This window comes from Ovis canadensis, chromosome Y (genome assembly GCF_042477335.2).
Source record: "Ovis canadensis isolate MfBH-ARS-UI-01 breed Bighorn chromosome Y, ARS-UI_OviCan_v2, whole genome shotgun sequence".
Lineage (NCBI taxonomy): Eukaryota > Metazoa > Chordata > Mammalia > Artiodactyla > Bovidae > Ovis > Ovis canadensis.
The window spans coordinates 5,620,174-5,642,825 of NC_091271.1; the positions used below are offsets into that span (position 1 = coordinate 5,620,174).

At 42.9% G+C, this 22,652-nt stretch overlaps 1 protein-coding gene across 36 annotated transcripts in view; it reads left to right on the plus strand.

Moving 5' to 3' along the window:
* LOC138431407 (uncharacterized) overlaps window positions 1–22,652 on the plus strand; it is a 332,640-nt gene that overhangs the window by 200,081 nt on the left and 109,907 nt on the right. The window lies entirely within an intron of this gene.

Consider the following 22,652-nt stretch of genomic DNA (forward strand, 5'->3'; position numbering starts at 1 on the left):
ATTCTAGTGTTTTGAATGTTGAGTTTCAAGCAACTATTTCACTCTCCTCTTTCATGCTCATCAAGAGGCTCTTTAGTTCATTTTCACTTACCTGCCATAAGGCTGGTGTCATCTGCATGTCTGAGGTTGTTGATACTTCTCCTAGCGAGTATTTGGCCTAGTTCTGAGAGCTTGGGAATGGCAGAGTTCCACTGTGATCACAGCATTAGGTGTGCCTTAATACAGCTTTATCTGGTCCATACTGGGGGAGCTTCTCACCAAATGTAAGTCCTGAGTCTTGTTCCAAGGATGTAGAAAGCCTTGACGACAGCAGTAGTGGGACCAGTTTATACCAATGTGGCTTGTCTGGCTCTCCAACCCAAGCTGACCTAGTTAAGTATTTTCAGAAACACAGACTCCTTCTCCAGGCTTGCTTAATTGGGTGCAATAGACAAAGGAGGCGCGAATGGACCCAGGGCCCAATCTGTAGCTCTTTGTCCCTGTCCTGGGCACCATCATGGTCTAGGGCTCTAGTGGGGATGGGGGGGGGGGTGGCTGACCACACATGCAAATACCTCATTCTCTCTTGGTCAGGCTGCAGCCAGGCCCCCCACCACAGATCCACGTGGTGGAGAGTTTCCAGAGCACAGTCCGGGCTCAGAGAATCCCCCAGTCAGGAGACCATCAGTGACCACTGCAGCAGCCGTGGTTCTGGAAAAGAACCTGGCTGTTTTCTTGGTTCTGGTCCTTAACGTTTGGGAGCTGGCTCCTCATCATCTCATTGCAGGACAAGGTGACCGTGTTCCCTTTAAGTGGTTGCTTCATGCTGGTTACCATGCGTTTCTCTGTGCAACTTACGATAAGACAAGGATTAGCAGCTTGCAGATTTACGTGTGCTCTCCTTGAGCTGGTTTATCCTCTAGAAACAAACTTGCCCATTACTTGTAGAGTCTACTTTCCTGAGGCCTGGTGCACACTGCAGAAACTGTAGGAAAAAATCCTGTGTACACCTAGTCCAAGTGAGGTGAAGAAAGAGGTGGGAGAGATGGAGAGAGAAATATCAATGGTAAGTGAGAATATAAAGTTGGGATATATAGGGAAAGCAATAGAATGTTTATAAGTTACGAGGTACATCTTCTTCTTGCTGACATTTAGGAAAGTTTAAACAGACCCATCGTCATGGTCCCAGTTGAAAAAGGTTGTCAGAAGCTTCCTCCACTCTCTCTGCTCATTTACAAAGTGACAGATAAAGGTTATTTCATAGGTAATTTTCCCCATAATATGAGGCAAGTGAAATTACTATGCTATTGAACTTTAAAGGAACAATTAATCCCTGTGGTATTAAAACTGACCAAGGCCACATAAAAAGGAGTCATTCTATTAAATATTATAAAGGTAGATTAACTCTGGTATTAAAATCTGACAGCAATCAGAGAGTAAGAAAGTTATATGCATAATATGTGTCATCTGAATTGTATAAATATTAATGGAAACTCTTTAAGTGAACATTTGATCCAGCAGTATATTAAGAAGTAATACCCCATAATGAAATAACAGCTATTTTAGGAATACCAAAATGATTCACTATTAGGAGATGTATTAACGTAATTCATGATGTTATTAAGTTAAATGGAAAAAAAAAAAAGCTTTGCTGTTTCAATAAGTGCCAAAAAAGAATCTGATAAAATTCAGCCACTCTTTCAGATAAAAGTCTAGGTAAAATAGCAATGAAAGTAATAAAAGTAACTACAACCAAGTGCCTAAATATATCTTGACGATGGAAGAAATACTCCACGAGTGACCAGGCAAGAAGGGCAGCTGCTGTCATTTTTTTTTTTATTATTATTAATGACATCGGTGTGCGAGTACTAGCCAATGCAATGATTTAAAATTTTGGAAATCTACATTAGCATCCTTTTACAAGGCAGAAAAGCCGCGGGCTTCCCTGGTGGTCCGATGGTTAAGACTTTGCCTTCCAGTACAGAGGGTTTGGGTTTGATCCCTGGTGGGGGGAGCTAAGATCCCACGTGCATCATGGCCAAAAGGCAAGACATGGAGCAGAAGCAATGTTGTCACAAATGCAATAAAGACTTTAAAAATGGTCCACAGTAAAAAAAAAAAAAAAAAAAGAAGAAAAGATAGGAACACCAAAAGAATTCATACTACTAATGATAATGGAAGTATGTCAAATAAGGTGGCTAGTTACAAAACCGCTATACATAAGTAAATATGGCATGACGAATAAGGAGAATGATAATAACGATAATTTTAATGGTATCTACTGTCCATTTAATGCTCAATTGTCGCAGGACTTGTTCAGGGCATGTTAAAGGCACTGCGTTTAAATAGCCTCCACAACCCCGTGAGATAAATATCGTTCTCGTTATACCGGCCAGAAATGATCCTCACCGTATATATTGATTAATGCCCACTGGTGATAGCACTCCATGGTGATTATCAGATAATCGTCTTGGGAAAATGGATAAATATTAGAGAATGCAAATGATAGGCTTGGGAGACGAAAATAATGGATTTTTTTTTTTTTTTTTCACATCGTGTTTGCGGGATGGCCTGGTGGAGGTGCCTCAGAAGCATCAGCAAAGCAGTTGTGGGGCTTGCATGGGAAGTGAGAGGCGGGTCATAGATTTGGGAGTCATCACCTTACAGACAGTGAGGGGCTCAGCATTGAAATTTAATCACTTGTTTTTAACTTTGTGAAATATTTTAAAATTATGACATTTTATCTCATTGATTTATTTGTATAGGTATTTAAGTTAGAAGTGTATGTGCACTAATACTCTTGTGTGGGTGGCAAGGTGTGTGTGTGTATGTGTATGTATGTATGTATGTATATGTCTGTGTATATAAACATTCAAATACTGGAATACCTGTGCAGATTCAAATACTGAATATGTATGTATATATATATATATGTGATGAAGAACTGGATTGTGGCTGCATTCACTAACAGATCATCCTTTTTTAACCGCTCATTATGATATTTAGAAACATAACTTGACGATGGTAAAATGCACCTAGGTCATTGTAATGACTAAAGAATATTTTTGTGTATATGCTTTGAAAAAAATCCAGTCTTCAACTTTGGGGCAATACAATTGTTCATTTTTTCCCCCCTAAAATTGGCCATGTTATGGCAGCTATTTTTCATAAGCTTTCAATATCTGAAGTCTTTGAACAGAAGATCCTAGATTCAGAATTTCTCTTTCATGAGTTATGCTTTTTTAACGGTGACGTGAGTTTATTTTTTAACGTACAGAATTACAGTGAAAAGATAGTGATTCCTGATATCACCGTCCAGATGATGCCACTTATACTCTAAAAAGTAGACACGTCTTTAAAAATTGATGGAGTGCTGAAAGTTGAAAATGACAAGAGTGACAGCGTGTTTATTTTCCTGTTGATGAAATACACAAATTGACAAGCTGTGCATATGGGCACGTGCAAGTCTAGCTCACTGTTTCCTTGGCTGTGATTTACTGAAGGGCCGGTCTCCAGGAGTGGGAAGTATTCCTAGATCAAGTCAGCTTCCTGGAAGTTGCTCCATAGTCTGTTACTCTCCAGCGCTTTGGGCTCCATCTTCTGGAATGTTCTTTGCCTTTCTAACGTGTTCTTTAGCGGCTCGATAACCAGAAAACACACGCTGTGAATAAATTTCTCAACCTGCCTCCTGCCCATACCTAGCTGTGAATGCTGAGGGTCACATTTACATTTTGAACTAAGCCACGCTCTTCTATTCCAGACGGGTCACACTTTGTCCAATACAATTTTGTCTCAAAATTTGGGAGGGTTCTCCAATGAACTGGATTCTATGCTGCTGCTGGAATGGGATTAGCACTTCCCTTCGAGAGATATTTTCCTCTTAGACTCAGTCATGACTCGGAGTATGTGAGGCTGTGCTAAAACACGTTCCTCACGTTCCTAGTGGCTGTTTTGCCCGGCCAGGAGGTTCTCCTAGGCCTGTCTTAAGCACCTCTGAAGTCTTATCATAGGTTTTACTGCAGTACTCCTGCTTTGGTGTGTGAAAGTGAAAGTCGCTGTTGTGTGTCCAGCTCTTTGTGACCCCATGAACTATACAGTCCATTGAATTCTCCAGGACAAAATACTGCAGTGGGTGGCCTTTCCTTTCTCCAGGGCATCTTCCCAATCCAGGGATCAAACCGGGTTCTCTTTCATTGCAGGTGGACTTTTTACCAACTGAACTGTCAGGGAAGCCCAGTTTGCTTTGGTGTGTACCCGAGGCTATAACTTCCCGGTAGCTTGCTGGATTGTCCGACACAGGCTTTTAACTTTTTTGGGGGAATCTTTTTCTTAGTAAACAGGGTGGCGTTAAGTCGCATGTTTGTTCTCTTATTTTGCTGTTCCCAGAGTCTCGATTTGTCTGTAAATTCTGTCTGCAGTTAGCCTGCTCTTTCTGCATCTATTCCATGATATTGTGGTACCTTCTCAAATGCAGTTAGTAAGGACCAGATGACTCTTGTAGTGATTTGTGTTTAGATCTCTGTGCTGGTGTACCCATGGGTCAGGCACATTTTCTGTCTTCCAGAGTTACCAGTGACAACAGTGGTAACTCTACATTGTGACCGCAAAACCTGGTCACAATTTTTTTCAGGCTCGTAGAGCAGTTTCCACGACACCTGTGTAGCCTCCTACGTTCTCAGAGATCCTTGGTTTATTGTTCCATTTTTACCGTGTTTGTCATGGGTAGCCCTGTCCAGAGATTCTACTTTTACTGATGTGAACAAATGCTTGTCAACATCCTTCCACTGTGCCCCCCACCCCCCGCCATGGAATGGGTTTCATTAATAAATACTAAGTTATCGTGAGCCCTTGAATTCGAGGAGGGTGTATCTGTGGTCTTCTGGGACATGCTGTGCTTTGCCTGGCATAATTTTTCCGTGCTTTGCCTGGACATAATTCTACCGTGCTTTGCTTGGCATAATTTTACCATGCTTTTCCTGGCATAATTTTATCATGCTTTGCCTGGCATAATTCTACTCTTTTCTGTAGGGATGACTTCTCCCCCAGGAAGGGGCTACTCTAAGCCCCTTAGAGTTTGTTCTCTGAATTCATGTGAAAACCTTGCAGCCTTTCCTCCCACTGCACAATCAGCTTGGTTCTCCTTCAGGCCAGACCCGACTGTTTGACCTGAGGTGTTTCTGCACCCCCTCGCAGAAAGTGAAACAGTGAGGGCCTCTGATCTCAATGTCTCTTCTGCAAGGGTGGACAGGGGAACGTCTCGTGGGGCTCTCTGAGCGGTCAGCTCATTTGTGAGCTCTCAGGCGCCCTGGCTTCTCTTTGGTTTTCCTTTCTGCTCAGTTCCTGGGAGCCAGAGAAACAGGGGGAAGGGAAGAAGCAGAGCTGTGTCCTTCCCCTCTCTCCCCTCTCCGCTTGGGCTCCATTGGTCTTTTCAGTCTGTCTCTAGCACGCTGGCTTCACCAGGCAGCCTGTCTTCCCGGAGAACGTCCTCTCCTCTTACGATTGGCGGTTGTTTCCTCGCTCAGTCGTGTCCGACTCTTTGCCACCCCGTGGACTGTGGCCCGCCAGTCTCCTGTGTCCTGGGAATTCTCCAGGCAAGAATCCTGGAGTGGGTTGCCATGCCCTTCTCCAGGAGGTCTTCCCGACCCAGGGATCGAACCCGTGTCTCCTCCGTGTTGCGCACTGGCAGGCAGCTTCTCTACCACTGATCACCGGGGAGGCCCGCCATTTGCTCTATGCTGGGTCGAACGTTCTGTCTACCCTAACACCGCTTTTACAAACTGAGGGGAATTTCTGATCATTGAACGAGATTAGGCTAACTAAGATCTCTCCTTGTAGAGATGATTTCTTATTTCTTTGGCTGCGTTGGGTTCTGCATTGCAGCGCAGCGGTTTTTCTGGTTGTGGTGCATGAGAGGCTGAGTTCCTCACGCCATGTGGGATCTTAGTTCCCTGACCAGGGGTGGTACCCATGTCCCTTGCATTGAAATGTGGATTCTTAACCACTGGACCACCAAGGAGGTCCCCTAATCCGATCATCTAATTTATCCATTTATCTAACTGCAGCGAAAATGTAAATCTCAGCTCACGTTCTGTTGCTTATGTGGGAAAAAGTAAGACACAAATTTAGATTTTCAAACTGAAAAATTGGCACCTCTCATCTTCACAGTATAATCAGCTAGTTAGATTTTTTAAATGTATGTACAAATTCATGGATCTAAATAGAAACCTGTACGCAACTCAAGCAGCAACAGTTAGAACTGGACATGGAACAACAGACTGGTTCCACATCGGGAAGGAGTATGTCAAGGCTGTATATTGTCATCTTGCTTATTTAACTTATGCAGAGTACATCTTGAGAAATGCAGGGCTGGATGAAGCACAAGCTGCAATCAAGATTGCTGGGAGAAATATCAATAACCTCAGATGTGCAGATGATACCACCCTTATGGCAGAAAGTGAATAAGAACTAGAGAGCCTCTTGAAGAAAGTGAAAGAGGAGAGTGAAAAAGTTGGCTCAAAACTCAAAATTCAGAAAACTAGATCATGGCATCTGGTCCCATCACTTCATGGGAAATAGATGGGGAAACAGTGGAAACAGTGGCAGAGGTTTTTTTTCTTTGGTGGGGGGGGGGGCCTCCAAAATCACTGCAGATGGTGATTGCAGCCATGAAATTAAAAGACGCTTACTCCTTGGAAGAAAAGTTATGACCAACCTAGACAGCGTATTCAAAAGCAGAGACATTATTACTTACTAACAAAGGTCCGTCTAGTCAAGGCTATGGTTTTCCCACTAGTCATGTATGGATGTGAGAGTTGGACTGTGAAGAAGGCTGAGTGCCGAAGAATTGATGCTTTGGAACTGTGGTGTTGGAGAAGACTCTTGAGAGTCCCTTGGACTGCAAGGAGATTCAACCAGTCAGTCCTAAAGGAAATCAGTCTTGAATATTCATTGGAAGGACTGATGCTGAAGCTCCAATACTTTGACCACCCGATGCAAAGAGCTAACTCATTCGAAGACACCCTGATGCTGGGAAAGATTGAAGGCAGGAGGAGAAGGGGATGACAGAGGATGAGATGGTTGGATGGCATCACCAACTCAATGGACATTAGTTTGAGTAATCTCCAGGAGTATGTGATGGATAGGCAAGCCTGGCGTTCTGCAGTCCATGGGGTCACAAAGAGTCAGACAGGACTGAGCGACTGAACTGAAATATACTTGTGAGTTTTCACTCAGCTACAGATCTGTCCTTACTTACTGAAGCTGAAATTGGTTCATCATCAACATGTGCAGGTTCCTTCCGCTTGGCCACTGAGTGTTTCTGACGTAACCCTGCTTGTCTTTGATATCGTTATTTCTCTTGATTTGTGCAGATGGCCTGGTCTCATCTTGTTTATCTCCTGACCCTGAATGAGAACCAGTCATTTCTCCAAGAAGCTCTGGCCTCTTGAAAGAGGAAAAGGTACATGAGAACAAAAATCTGGGTGCTCGGAAGGGCACTGTTGACAGTCAGTTGTTCTAAGGGTCTTCACACGGTTGAAAAGTCTGTATGAAACTTGAGTGTTCATACTGAGGTGTCTGTGGCCATTCTCCGACTTCTGTCCCTGTCTCACGGTTGTGTGTTTAAACCCAAGAGGCAAATGACTCATCTTTTTGGTTCACGTGCCTTCAGATCAAAAGGAGCCGCGCCCAAGTAAATCCGTCTGCACCTGAAGGTTCTTAGGGGACGCACTTTTGCAAATTCACCCCACCCTTGACTCTGGAATGACATGACTTTGGTGTTTTGGAAGAGAACTGAGTATTTGGAAACCAGATATAGGACGCTGGTCCCGAAGATGGGCATCTCTAGTAGCTCAGTGGTAAAGGATCTGTCTGCCAGTGTAAGAGATGGAGGTTCGATCGCTGGGTCGGGAAGATCCCCTGGAGAAAGAAATGGCAACCCCGCTCCAGTATGCTTGCCTGGGAAATCCCATGGACAGAGGAGCCTAGAGGGGCTACAGTCCATGGGGTGGCAACGTGACACCTGAGTGACCGAGCGTGCACGCACCCGGAGATGACTTCCAGTGAACCACAGCATGTATGCCAGCCCTCACATAGCCTCTTCCCTCCTGGACCTGGGCTCTCTGTGACCTTACTTCACCCATGAAATCAGCCACGTGATGCTGTTCCAGCCCACGCCTCAGTCTCAGGGAGGGTGACAGATGTCGTGTTTGTGACGCTGTAAATCCCTGAGCCTCTCATGGAAGAAATCCAGCTTCCATGCTGCAGAGAAAGCAGAGTGAGCAGAAGCTCACTTGGGTTTGTCCGAAAGATCTGAGACATCTCAGTAACATGTCATCTGCACGTTGAGTCAACCCCTAAGCGCTCCGTTCTGTATTTACTGGCTCCCTAGAAATAAAGGTGAGACCTTGTATTCCCCAAGGAGGATTTAAAATGTAAACCAGGCAAAGACACGGATCCTTAGATTCACAGAACCTTAGACTAGGTGAGCATTTGGTGGGATGTTAGATATATTTTCTGGGCTTCCTTGGTGGCTCAGCTGGTAAAGAATCTCCCTGCAATGTGGGAGAGCTGGGTTCGATCCCTGGGTGGGGAAGATTTCCTGGAGAAGGGAATGGCTATCCATTTCAGTATTCTGACCTGGAGAATTCCATGGAATTCTTTTTTTTTTTTTTTTAAGATATTTTGTAGACTCAAATTGGCCACCATTTGGAAACTTGCTGTTCCATTTCCACTACTTGTAAATCCAGCCGTGTGTTAATAGTTCCAGGAACAGAGAACTTCCAGGTCCTCAAAAGGCATCATCTAAGTGCCTGAAAAATAAAACTGGATACTAGGTTATGAATATTGGCATTTGCGAAAGAGGGTCTTGCCCTCCAGATCCCTGTTCACTGAGATGGTAAAGCATCTGCTTGCCAGTTCAGGAGACACAGGTTCAATGCTGCAGTGTTTGGGCCAAAATACATCAGAACATAAATTACACGAGCTTCTTGTAAGTTCATTGAAGTTATTTAAAATTCACGATGGTTGCAAGAGGGTCAGTATTAATGCAACAGCCAGTAGTGAAATTTTTCTGAATTTTGAAAGAGTTCGAGACCTCTCAGATTCAAGCAATAAAATGACCAATAACTTGGTAAAGAAATCCTTTGTAGGCTAGTCCACATCAAGAAAATAGACTCTAAAAATGATAATGAGAAAAATCAAGGGGCTTACCTGGTGGCTCAGGGTTTCCCTGGTGGCCAAGTTTGGACTTAAGGATCTTTGCCAATTTGCCTCAAGTCGAAGCTAGGAAAATACAATATCTGTTTGGTTTTCCAATAACATTGGAGACATTTATAAATCATACTGTGCTGTTCTAATGGTTTATGTAAAACTTCTGTAACTTACCCACTTTTAAATTCATTTCTTGGTCTTACTTATTTCCTGTTATTTTAGTTTCTTGAGACAAGATGAAATTCAATCCCTTTAAAAGAAATTTATGTCTAGGCCGCTGCACAAACCCAGAATTCCGAAATTACTTTCCTTCTTGGCTTCCTTGGAAGAATGTATCAAGTTCATTCTCTCATGAGAGTCCAGAAGTCCAGTCAGTATACTTGTTTTGGACCATTTCTTAGAACCTCCTGGGCCTCCCTTATGGCTCATCTGGTAAAGAATCTGCCTGCAATGCAGGAGATCTGGGTTCGATCCCTGGTTTGGGAAGATCCCGTTGGAGAAGGGAAAGACTATCCACTCCAGTATTGTGGCCTGGAGAATTCCATGGACTTTATGGTCCGTGGGATTGCAAAGAGTCAGACACGACTGAGCGACTTTCACTTAGACTTCCACTTCCACTTTCCTAATACTAGATGTGAGGTGTAGATGCCATCTAGACTGGGCACTTTGTAAACTAGTGAGACTTAAGTCTTATCCAAGACCAGAAAGAGCGTCTGTAATTATTCAAATAGGTCCGTGTTGATGATGACCCCTTAAGTCATACTCCTAAGATGCTGTGACTTTATCATCAAGCGTAGTCTGTGGCCACATGGAGTTATATTAGATGTCACTTCCTATGTGAGTCGTGGCCTTCACAGCTGGGAAGAATATAAAGAGTATTCGGAAGAGAACACAGCTGCTTACCAGTAAGTTCAGTGCGTCAGGCGGTGTCATCGCTTGGTTTGAAGGTCCTGGAGTTGATTAGTGTCCTTCGTTAATGTTGAACACAGTGGTACTGGCTTCTGACCACCCCTCTTACAAAGGGTTTGAGTGTATAAATACAGGCAAGAAAGAGGTTTCAAGATAGCGAAGGGAGTCTTAAGAAGTTCATTCCGCGTGACTGTATCTGCATCCTTCATGTCCTACCCGGCTTTTTTTGGCCATTGTCTGGGTTAACGTTTCAGTAGATTTTCCATTTGGATATTTGATTTCCAGCCCCTACATTGGAAACTTTCCAAGAATCCATCAATAGAGAAATGAATTATCTTTCCTCTTACACGTCTATACAGACCTATGTCATTTATCCTGAGCTGAAATGGTCCCAGTTCAATGTTTTTGATTATCTCACTGACTCTAAAACTGTTCTTTTGTTATACATTTTTCCATGCTGGTGAGTTTGTTTCTTCTTGTATGTTTTCCTCCTCGGATTTATAAAATTCAGAGAATGTTACCACTGAAGGCAATTTAAGGACTGACTCCAAACCTACCCCTTTTCAGATAATGAAGCCTATTCAGAGAGGTTACACCAACAATTCCCAAAATGCAAAGGTCACTTATAGCGAAAAGACACTTACACTTTCTCTGGAATTTGTTAAATGGCAAAAAGGTACATTAATGGCATTATAATTTTTTTCTATTACAAGACTCCGGACTTAATGGGTCTCTGTTTTATTAATCACATCTAAATGGGTTTCTTTGGATATTTTCACTATGTTAAAATTACACACAACTAAAGCTAGTATTTTCAGTGTCAAAAGCTCAAAGCCTCTCAATAAAATGGTTTGATCCCTGCCAAAGCAAAAATAATAATCAGAATTCTCACATTCTACAAAATCACATTCTACAACAGACTGGTTCCAAATAGGAAAAGGAGTACATTGAGGCTGTATATTGTCACCCTGCTTATTTAACTTATATGCAGAGTACATCATGAGAAACACTGGGCTGGAGGAAGCACAAGCTGGAATCAAGATTGCTGATTGCTGGGAAAAATATCAATAACCTCAGATATGCAGATGACACCACCCTTATGGAAGAAAGTGAAGAAGAACTAAAGAGCCTCTGGATGAAAGTGAAAGAGGAGAGTGAAAAAGTTGGCTTAAAGGTCAACATTCAGAAAACGAAGATCATGGCATCCAGTCCCATCACTTCATGGCAGATAGATGGGGAAACAGTGGAAACAGTGTCAGACTTTATTTTGGGGGGCTCCAAAATCACTGCAGATGGCAATTGCAGCCATGAAATTAAAAGACACTTACTCCTTGGAAGGAAAGTTATGACCAACCTAGAGAGCATATTAAAAAGCAGAGATACTAAGCGACTGAACTGAAAATCACATTCTAATGATTTTTAAAGGTTGCTTAAGTTATATGTCTAATATTACAAATTATCATTCAGTTCAATTGCTCAGTTGTGTCTGACTGTTTGTGACCCCATGGACTGCAGCACGCCAGGCTTTGCTGTCCATCACCAACTCCTGGAGCTTGCTCAAATTCATGTCCATCAAGTCGGTGATGCCATCCAACCATCTCATCCTCTGTCTCCCCCTTCTCCTCCCGCCTTCAATCTTTCCCAGCATCAGGGTCTTTTTGCATCAGGTGGCCAAAGTATGGGAGCTTCACCATCAATCCTTTCAATGAATATTTAGGACTGATTTCATTTAGGATGGACTGGTTGGGTCTCCATGCAGTCTAGGGGACTCTCAAGAGTCTTCTCCAACACCACAGTTCAAAAGCATCAATTCTTCAGCACTCAGATTTCTTTATAGTCCAACTCTCACATCCATACATGACCACTGGCAAAACCATAGCCTTGACTAGACGGACCTTGGTTGACAAAGTAATGTCTCTGCTTTTGAATATGGTGTCTAAGCTAAGCTAAGTCACTTAAGTCGTGTCCGACTCTGTGCAACCCCATAGACAGCAGCCCACCAGGCTCCCCTGTCCCTGGGATTCTCCAGGCAAAAACACTAGAATGGGTTGCCATTTCCTTTTCCAACGCATGAAAGTGAAAACTGAAAGTGAAGTTGTTCAGTTGTGTTCGACTCTCAGCGACCCCATGGACTACAGCCCACCAGGCTCCTCATTCCATGGGATTTTCCAGGCAAGAGTACTGGAGTGGGGTGCAATTGCCTTCTCCGAATATGCTGTCTAGGTTGGTCATAACTTTCCTTCCAAAGAGTAAGCGTCTTTTAATTTCATGGTTTATCAGCATCATTTTCTATAATACCAAATGAATTTAATGATTATAAATTGTAAGTTAACTCTTGTGTTTTGATTAATATACCAAACTTTACTGACTCTTCCCTTCTGTGGGTATTTCACAGTTTTTACCGTTATGAATATTCCCATGCACTCAACTTTCGATTTGTTAACAGTTTCTTTTCGATAAAGGTTTAGGTGGGAGGTTACTGGGATTATCATTTCAAGAGCATGAGTAAAACGTTATGATACAAGACGCGAGAGCAGATATGTAAGGAAATGCCTCACAGTTAGTCCCCCGTCATCCCTCCAGTAGTGTGATCTCAGCATTTCACATAGCCCGCCAAAGTTCCCTTTCTTCTTGTTACAATGATCGTAGACACACGTATTGAGCACAACCGTTATTAGTGCCAGTTATCAATAAAACGCTCTGTCAAGTGGCATAATACGGCAAGTGCTTTATCAGTGATGTTGAACATTTCTTCGTGAGTCTTGAAATGCTCCTTTCCTAAAGGGTTGTGGCATTTTCCTTTCCTATAATCCCCTAGTCCATTCCTTTGTAAAACGTCTGGCTTATGTATTGAACCTCAAACTACAGATTCACTTGGCTCTGATTTCGATGTCTCTAATTGTCTCTGATTTTATCCTTCTTAAAATTCACCCCATAGGTATCATATAAGGAAAGAAAAAAAGTAACCATAAGGAGAATGTCCGTCCTGTTGATGAGCTGACATTAGATAATATTTTAATGACTAATTTTCAGTCTTCAGAGACCCATTAGAGTCCCCAGGTAACATATCAATTCTCTAAACATAAGAAGTAAGCATATGATATTGATCCTAGACATATTCCAATCTAGGAAAAAGAAAAGCTTGGACATTTAATAATACTATAATCTCTCTCAGAAATCTGGGTTTAAATTCCTTCACTGGTGTCTTTGAAGAAGAAGCAAGTAATTAGAGGTGAGGCTAATCGGAAAGAAAAAGATACTAAGCTCAAGCTAAGAGCTGTTGTTCAGTTGCTTACTTGTGTCTGACTCTTTGTGACCCGGTGGACTGCAGCACGCCAGGCCTCCCGGTCTCTCCTTCACTATCTCTCAGAGTTTGCTCAATTCACGTCCATTGAGCCGGTCATGCCATCCAACCATCTCATCCTCTGTCGTCCCCTTCTCCTCCTGCCTTCAATCTTTCCCACCATCAGGGTCTTTTCCAGTGAGTCAGCCCTTTGCATCAGGTGGCCGAAGTATCGGAGCTTCAGCATCAACCCTTCCAATGAATATTCAGGATTGGTTTCTTTTAGGGTTGAAGAGACATACATTAAAACACACACACACACACACGCACACACACATACATCAAGATATGGAAGAATGAATGTTGTATCCATTTTCCGTTTCACTTTGGTTTTCTGTTTTTTAGACCATTACTTTTGTTGACTTTTCCAATTAACAAAGTAACTACCAGCATAGTAATACCCTCGAGTCAATGTTTAATAAATATTCATTACATTAAAAAGAAAAAACCCCAGAGAATCTGAAGAGATGTTCAGCAGTTCTCACTCTGTATTTGGAAAAAGCTGGAGCCTCCGTGACTCTGAGGAGACGTGCTGTATCCATCCCTGGAATCTGAGATCCACTGTTTGCGATGGCCATTTCAAGAGCCACAGCTCAGCGTTGTGAAGGAGCCAGTTTCACTGATTCTCAGAACAGTGGCCAGTGCTGACGTATCCACTTGTGACTGTACACTGCTTAAACCCAGAGTCATCCTCCCTGGTGTTCTGGGTTTTCTTTTAAAGTCATATTTTCTTTAATATCCAAATTACAAAAACTATGAAGCTGCATTCCGTAAGCTGCAAGAAAGCCATTCTTCCTTTGGGTTTCCCTCCCACAGACCTGTTACACTTTCCCCTACTGTATACAGCAGTTCTCCTGATCATGTAGACCGCTGCTGGAGTCTGGCAGGTCACTTGTGCTGTGGATAACCGGTTTCTCCAGAGCATCACTCTATGCAACCGGTTTCTGTCCTCAGTTCAGTTCAGTCGCTCAGTCGTGTCCGACTCTTTGCGACCCCATGGTTTCTCTCCTAGCAGGGACGCACATATTTTCCTTAATTCTCCAAGGCCCTAAGACAATGATTTTTAAAGTAACGAAATACACTGAAGATTCAGGAATAAAATAACAAGAATATAGAGGAATATGGCTAAATGGCACCCCACTCCAGTACTCTTGCCTGGAAAATCCCATGGACGGAGGAGCCTGGTGGGCTGCAGTCCATGGGGTCGCTAAGAGTCGGACACGACTGAGCGACTTCACTTTCACTTTTTACTTTTCCCTTTCATGCATTAGAGAAGGAAATGGCAACCCACTTCAGTGTTCTTGCCTGGAGAATTCCAGGGACGGAGGAGCCTGATGGGCTGCAGTCCATGGGGTCGCTAAGAGTCGGACACGACTGAGCAACTTCACTTTCACTTTTCACTTTCATGCATTGGAGAAGGAAACGGCAGCCCACTCCAGTGTTCTTGCCTGGAGAATCCCAGGAACGGGGGAGCCTGGTGGGCTGCCGTCTACGGGGTCGCACAGAGTTGGACACGACTGAGGCGACTTAGCAGCAGCAGCAGCAGCAGCAGCATGGCTAGAAGCAGTTACTGTTAGAACACTCAGCGTAGCCATGGCCAGCTTACTACCACCACGAGAAGATCTCCAGTTGTCTCCACACTCTGGGATACTGGCCCTTAGAATCCCTACGGTAGAAGTATGAGTGGGATTGTGACCTGGTGTTTATTTTCTTTTAGACGGTATTTCTTATTCAACGTGTTAGGTTTACATCAAAGTCAAGAGGGCATCACAGAGGTACATGTATTTCCTGCCTTGTTATGTGTATGACTTCTCCCATTATCGACATCATGGAATGCTACTATTTTTTTTTTAAACAAAAAATGGTGCATTTTTATAATATCAAAGATGACCCCTCATTTTGACACATCATAATCACTCAAAGTCCATTGTTTAACGTAGGGTTCACTCTTCAGATCTGTCCATTCAGTGGGCTTGGACGAATGTATAGTCACGTATCCGTCATTATAGACTCTCACAGGGTAGTTCCTCTGCCTGAAAAATCCTCTGTGCTCTGCTTCATCCATGGAAAATCACCCACGCCTTTTCCACCTTTCAGTTCAGTTCATTTGCTCGGTCGTGTCCGACTCTTTGCAGCCACGTGGACTGCAGTACGCCAGGCCTCCCTGTCCATCACCAACTCCCACAGTTTACCCAGACTCATGTCCATCAAGTGGGTGATGCCATCCAACCATCTCATCCTCTGTCGTCCCCTTCTCCTCCTGCCTTCAATCTTTCCCCGCATCAGGATCTTTCCCAATGAGTCAGCTCTTCGCATCAGGTGGCCAAACTATTTGTGTCTGTTAATACATAGATGAAGTTCTCTCCTGTCTTTTATATACATGTAAATTTTCACAAAAGGACTTGTTTATTAAACTGTATGGTCATCGTTATTTGTGCTTGCTGGAAGCAGTAGAAAAATGACTTCCACATTAACCACTAGTTGAATCAGTGTCTTATAAATATAATGAGAAGCACTGTAATTCTTTTCCATTGTTGTTGTTACTCGATAGATTTTTTTGTGGGACTATAAGGCAGTTCATACATTTAACTGGAGAATATATATACACACAGTATAGGGTTTCCATGGTGGCTCAGGCGATAAAGAATCTTTAGGGAATCTGCATCTGTGGGAGATGTGGCTTCGTTCCCTGGGTTGGGAAGATCCCCTGGAGAAGGGCATGGCAATCCACTCCAGTATTCTTGCCTGGAGAATCCCCGTGGACAGAGGAGCCTGGCGGGCTACAGCCCATGGGGTCGCAAAGAGTCAGACACGCCTGAGCGACTAAGCATAGCACATACACAGTATAACACATACTTACTGATTTTAGTCTTAAAATAAAGTGTAGCTTGTAATCCTTTTCATGGTCCAAACTGAGAATAGTTTGTATTTTAATGTATTTAATGCACTGTATCCTTTTCACAGAGTCATTTTGTTTTACAAAAATACAGAAACTTTTGTTCTCCGTAGTCAGCGAAAGCAGAAAATCAGGTCAGCAGTCACATGCATAATTACATATCTTCCCCTTCTACCCAAATGTGTACAAAAATATTTATGATCTTAAACTTCCAGTGAGAAGACATATTCTGCCTCAAGATGCTGAGAAAAATGCTCATTTTTTTTCCCTTTTTAACAATCCTTTTTGGATGGATACACTTTGGTGTCATCTCTTTAAAGAGTTACATGGAAATGGAGACTGCGTGCAGAGAAAGAGGATGCCACGGAAATCGCAGAGGAAGGTTTGTAACTTGAATTTTATGAACAGTGCTGCTGAAGCTTATGTTCTCAACGCTCGCCCGTCTATCCCTGGGCAGTACCACGATCTCAGGTGTGGAAGATGAGTGCTATTAAGATCGGCTAGTCAACCTCAGAAGAATCTCCTCCAGCGATCCTTGGATAAGGGAATGTGAATGGGGCACATTGACATTCCGTCCGTCACTCACTCAAAAATGTTTAAGTACTGCAAAATGACTTATCTTTTTTTTTTCCTATACAGTAACTCCTTGTTGGTTCTCTGTGTTAAATACAGCAGTGTGTCCATGTCCATCCCAAACTCCCTGACTATCCCTTCCCCCATCCTTCCCCCTGGTGACCATAAGGTTGTTACAGAGTATTGAGCAGAGTTCCCTGTGCTGGACAGCAGGTCCTTGCTGGTTCTCCATGTGAAATACAGCAGTGTGTCCATGTCCATCCCAGGCTCCCTGACTATCCCTCCCCCCATTCTTCCCTCTGGAAACCATAAGGTTATTACAGAGTATTGAGCAGAGTTCCCTGTGCTGACCAGCAGGTCCTTGTTAGTTCTGCATATTAAATACAGCAGTGTGTCCATGTCCATCCAAAACTCCCTGACTATCCCTTCCCCCATCCTTCCCCCTGGGAACCATAAGGTTATTACAGAGTATTAAGCAGAGTTCCCTACGTTGTCTAGCAGAACCATGCTGGTTCTCCATATTAAATGCAGCAGTGTGTCCATGTCCATCCCAAACTCCCCAAGAACCCCTTCCCCCAGCAACTGTTACTTCACTCTTTCGGTGTGTGAATCTCTTTGTATTTGTAAGTACATTCATTTCTATCATTCCTTTTTAGATTCCACGTATAAGGAATGTCATCTGATATTTCTCCATCTTTGTCTGACTGACCACTTTCAGTATGAGAATTTCTAGGTCCATCCGTGTTGCAGCAAATGGCGTTATTTTGCAGAATAACTTTTCAGGAATCCTTTCCAGTGTGGAGGATGGAGTGGAGAAACTAGATACATGAGCTGGAAAGGCAGTGGCCCCTTTGATCTTTTCAGGTGATGTGGGGATGCTCACTGTATTAGATTGCACCTGTACGGCTAGGATCAGGAGCTGACCAGATATCTGAAAATATGAATAATTTGAAATTGTTCCAAAGATGAGAACCATGAGAGAGAGCTGGGGGAAATCACTCAAATAAGCAACGCCTGCTGGAACTTCCACATAATTCAGCATTTAAGGTGAATTTACCATGGAGAAAAATGTTCCTAAGTTCACAAGATAATTAGCTCTTTGGACAGATATGGTAAAAAATAGAGGGAAAAAATAAAATTGGGGGGAAAATTAGAATAAGCTCTATTTTTACACAGTTCAATATTTTGGCATACTGCCATCCATGCGATTGCAGAGTCGGACACGACTTAGTGACTGAACAACAGCAACGTATTTTGAAATTTGTTGGCTTGGCCGTAAAGTTCATTTGCGTGTTTCCATAAGACGTCCCAAGACTCAGTACTTTCTTGTGTTACCTTTTTGCTTATATCTATTCAGAAGAAGGGCCAGTTGATTTGGAAAAGTGCTTTCAGAAAGCAATTCAGCTTCATGAATCTTTAAATGGAATGAAATATGTATATATCTTTTAGTGCATAAATTCTTTTTTTTTAATATTTATTTGTCTTTGGAGGTGTTGCATCTCTGTTGCTATGTGGCCCTTTCTCTAGATGAGCTGATCAGGGGCTTCTCTTCTTAGTGGCTTCTCCTGTTGCTGAGCAGGGAGGGGCTCTATGGAGCTCAGGCTTCAGTGCTTGTGGCCCCCGGGCCTTATAGTACAGGCTCAGTACTTTTAGTGCTTGGACTTGGTGATGCCATGGTGTGTGGGGTCTTCCAGGGTCAGAGATTGAACCTGCGTCGCCTACACTGGCCGGTGGCTTCCTTACCACTGAGCCAGCAGGGAAGCCTGGAGTGAAAAGTATTTTAAAACCATTGCAACACAGTTTAGCTTTAACAGCTTTAATTCGTATGCCTGATTTCAGCCTGACTATTCTTAGGAAGAATAAGAAGCTTCTTGGAGCTGAAGCTCCAATCCTTTGGCCACCTGATGCGAAGAGCCAACTCATCAGAAAAGACCCTGATCCTGGGAAAGATTGAAGGCAGGAGGAGAAGGGCATGACAGAGGAGGAGATGGTTGGGTGGCATCAGCCACTCGATAGACATGAGTTCGAGCAAGTTCTGGGAGTTGGTGATGGACAGGGAGGCCTTGCGTGCTGCGGTCCATGGGGTCACAGAGTTGGCCACGACTGAGCGACTGAACTGAACAGATTCTTAGGAAAGTCCAGTCTTACAATTCATAAATAGGCCCAGTATCCCTATTCTACAATTATGAATCAATTTCAAGAGTAATTTTAGAGTCAGATTTAGTAATATCTGTGAGAACATTTATGGAGCATATGGCATGTTAAAGACGAGAAAGTATACGTTAGGGACAGCTTTCAGCAGAGAGGAAGAATGAGGCGTTAGTCACTGCTCGTGTTACAGGTGTGATAAAACATGGCTGGGAAATCTCCATATTCACTGGACCCACACCACCTGTAGGGTCTCAATACCATAGTTGCTTGAAGTCATTTTTCCTTCAGCCTGGTTGCACACGTGCAACCACTAGAGTTGTTTGTACAAATGTTGTTGGCGGGGCACCACGCCTAGAGAGTCTCACCCGGTGCTGGGGGGCAGAGGGTTGTGGAAGAAGGCTCTCTGCTTTCTGAGGCCCCCACAGTTGACGTGAATATGCACCCAGAGTGGAAACTCCTGCCTGGAGTTAGAAGTAGAACTGAGGTTCTATCCTTACCTCTTTCTATTTCACTTCCATTGAGATAAGTAAGACCCGGCTTCAAATATATGATTTTTTTTTTTTGCAACGTATTTTACTTTATTTTTCAAGTATTAAAAAAAGGAATGTTTATTTATTTATGGCTGTGCGGGTAAGCTTTCCCTCGTGGTGGTGAGTGGGTTTCTCACTGTGGCGGCTTCTCTCGTTGTGGAACATGGGCTCCTGAGTTCAGGCTCAGTAGCTGTGGCTCCCAGGCCCCACAACACAGGCTCGGGAGCTGCTGTGCATGGGCTTCGTTGCTCTGCAGCACGTGGGGTCTTCCTGGATCGGGGATAGAGCCCACGTGTCCCACCTTGGCCGACGGATTCTTAACTACTGCACCACCAGAGAAGCTCTCAGCACAGTTGAGAAGCATCGATAAATGAAGATATTCCCCGAGAAGTGGAACCCGCAGTCATGGTCTGAAAAGAGAAGTTTTAGGCCACCCACAAGTTAAATTAATAAAACGGGGTTACAGTCTCACGAAAAGGCTTGGTACTCACTTCCAGCTAAGGATGCCAACTGGCTGGTTCTCGTTCCTTGTAAAGTGGCTGGCATGTGATTTGGGGCTATGATGATGGGAAATTTGGGTAATATTAAGAAACCATCCTACTGCTCCCTATCAAGCCAGGAATGTAGGAATACTCAGAAGTCAGAAACAATTTAATCAAGTGTGTTAAAGCAAATACTGAGGGGGACACCTCTCTGTTGCCTTCCCCTAGTTTAAATGAATGTATGCAGTGATGATGTTGATGGAGAGAGCTAAGACTTGCGGTATCAGCTGACAGTGTGTCCAGAAATGATGGACGTAGGCAACACGTAGTCATGGCAACCCCGGGACCTCGGTGGTGCTCTTCCAGGCTTAAGGAGGCACCTCATGCACATTTCTTTGTAAATTGATCTATAAACCTATATCTGTAAGTTTTACTGGTAATCTATAAGTTTTATTGATAGATGTGTCTATAAGATTTTTTGATGTGTCTATAAGATTTTTTTGAGAGATGTGTCTAAGTTCTATTGATAGATCTATCTGTAAGTTTAATTGATGTATCTATTAGTTTTATGGATAGATGTATCTGTAAGATTTTTGGATAGATGTGTCTAAGTTTTACTGATAGATGTGTCTATAAGATTTTTTAATACATGTATCTGTAAGTTTTATTGATAGATATATCTGTAAGTTCAGTTAATAGATGTGTCTGTAAGTTTTATTGATGCATCTGTAAGTTCTATTGACAGATATGTCTATAAGTTCTATGGATAGATTTATCTATTGGTTTTCTTGGAGTATCTATAAGTTCTATTGACAGATGTATCTATAAGTTCTATTGATAGATGTATCTGTAAGTTTTATTGATGTATCTATAAGTTTTATTGATAGATGTATCTGTAAGTTTTATTGATAGATGTATCTGAAAGTTCTATTGATAGATGTATCTATAAGTGCTATTGATAACATATCAGTAAGTTTTATCAATGTATCTAAAAGTTTTATTGATAGATGTATCTGTTTTATTGATAGATCTGAGTTTTATTGATAGATCTATCTGTAAGTTTTATTGATAGATGTATCTAAGTTTTACTGATAGATGTATCTATAAATGTGTACCCTGTACAAATTTAACTATCCATTTATTTATCCACCCATCCACTTATTCAGTCATGTATTCAGTTCAGTTCAGTTCAGTTGCTCAGTGGTGTCCAACTCTTTGCGACCCCATGAATCACAGCACGCCAGGCCTCCCTGTCCATCACCAACTCCCGGAGTTCACCCAGATTCGTGTCCATCGAGTCAGTGATGCCATACAGCCATCTCATCCTCTGTCGTCCCCTTCTTCTCCTGCCCCCAATCCCTCCCAGCATCAGGGTCTTTTCCAATGAGTCAACTCTTCACATGAGGTGGCCAGAGTACTGGAGTTTCAGCTTTAGCATCATTCCTTCCAAAGAAATCCCAGGGTTGATCTCCTTCAGAAGGGACTGGTTGGATCTCCTTGCAGTCCAAGGGACTCTCGGAGAGTCTTCTCCAGTCATATATTAGCTCATTATCATATTGGGATTAGTTCCCTATTGTTGCTTGAGCAAATAAATACACATTTAGTGTATTTAACACAGCCCACAGGTGTCATCTTTCAGGTCTGGAGATCAGAAGTTTGCAGTGGGTCTCCTTGGGCTAAAATCCAGGTATCGGGGATGGGACAGCGTTCTTTCCGGAGACTCCAGGGGGAGGATCCAGTGCTTTGCCTTTTCCAGTTTCTAGAGGACACCCCCATTGCTAAGCTCATTGCCCCTCTCTCCACCTTTGAAGCACATCCTTTAATCTCTGCTTCTTACCTCACATCCCTTTCCCACCTTTGACCGTCCTGCATCCCTCTCATAAGGGTCCTCAGGATTCCACTGGGCCCACCAGATAAGCCAGGATAATTTTCTGTCTGAGGATCCTTAATTTCTTCACATCTTCAGAGTCACTGCATGGTACCATCTGCACAGGTTTCTGAGATCAGAGCATGGGCATCCCAGAAGAGGCGGAGTTACTGTGTCTACTACGGTATTCTGTAGACACTTGCTAACCAGTTTCTATGTGACAACTGTAGTTTTTACTGATTGACTTTTGAACTTTCAATCGCACTCCTTGGTTAATAGTCTGCATGGACTGCACGCCCCAGCATTTGTGGTTGATTTACTCAGTGAGAGTCTGGAATTATAGGAGGCCATGAGTTCTCTCTCATTCCTCCTACCTTGGACCTAAAACCATGTTTCCAGCTTTATATTTGTAAAAGTAACGTATCCCCCTCTATTTTGTCTTTCTGAAAAGTGTACTAGTGTTTTTAGAAAAAAAGAAAATAAAGCACTTGATTGGACAACTAAATTGCTTTTATCTCAAATTATATATACAGGTTATCTTTTAGTTTTATATTCTAGGCATTTCCCTACTTTGTCTTCCATTGTTCCGATGAACTTTTCCCATCCTTCTATTTCTAATTTTCAAGTATTCTTTCTGGCTTTTTCGTTATTTCCCTTTGCACATAAATTTAATCTCTGCTAACGCATGTGGCATGATTAGAATACTGTTGAG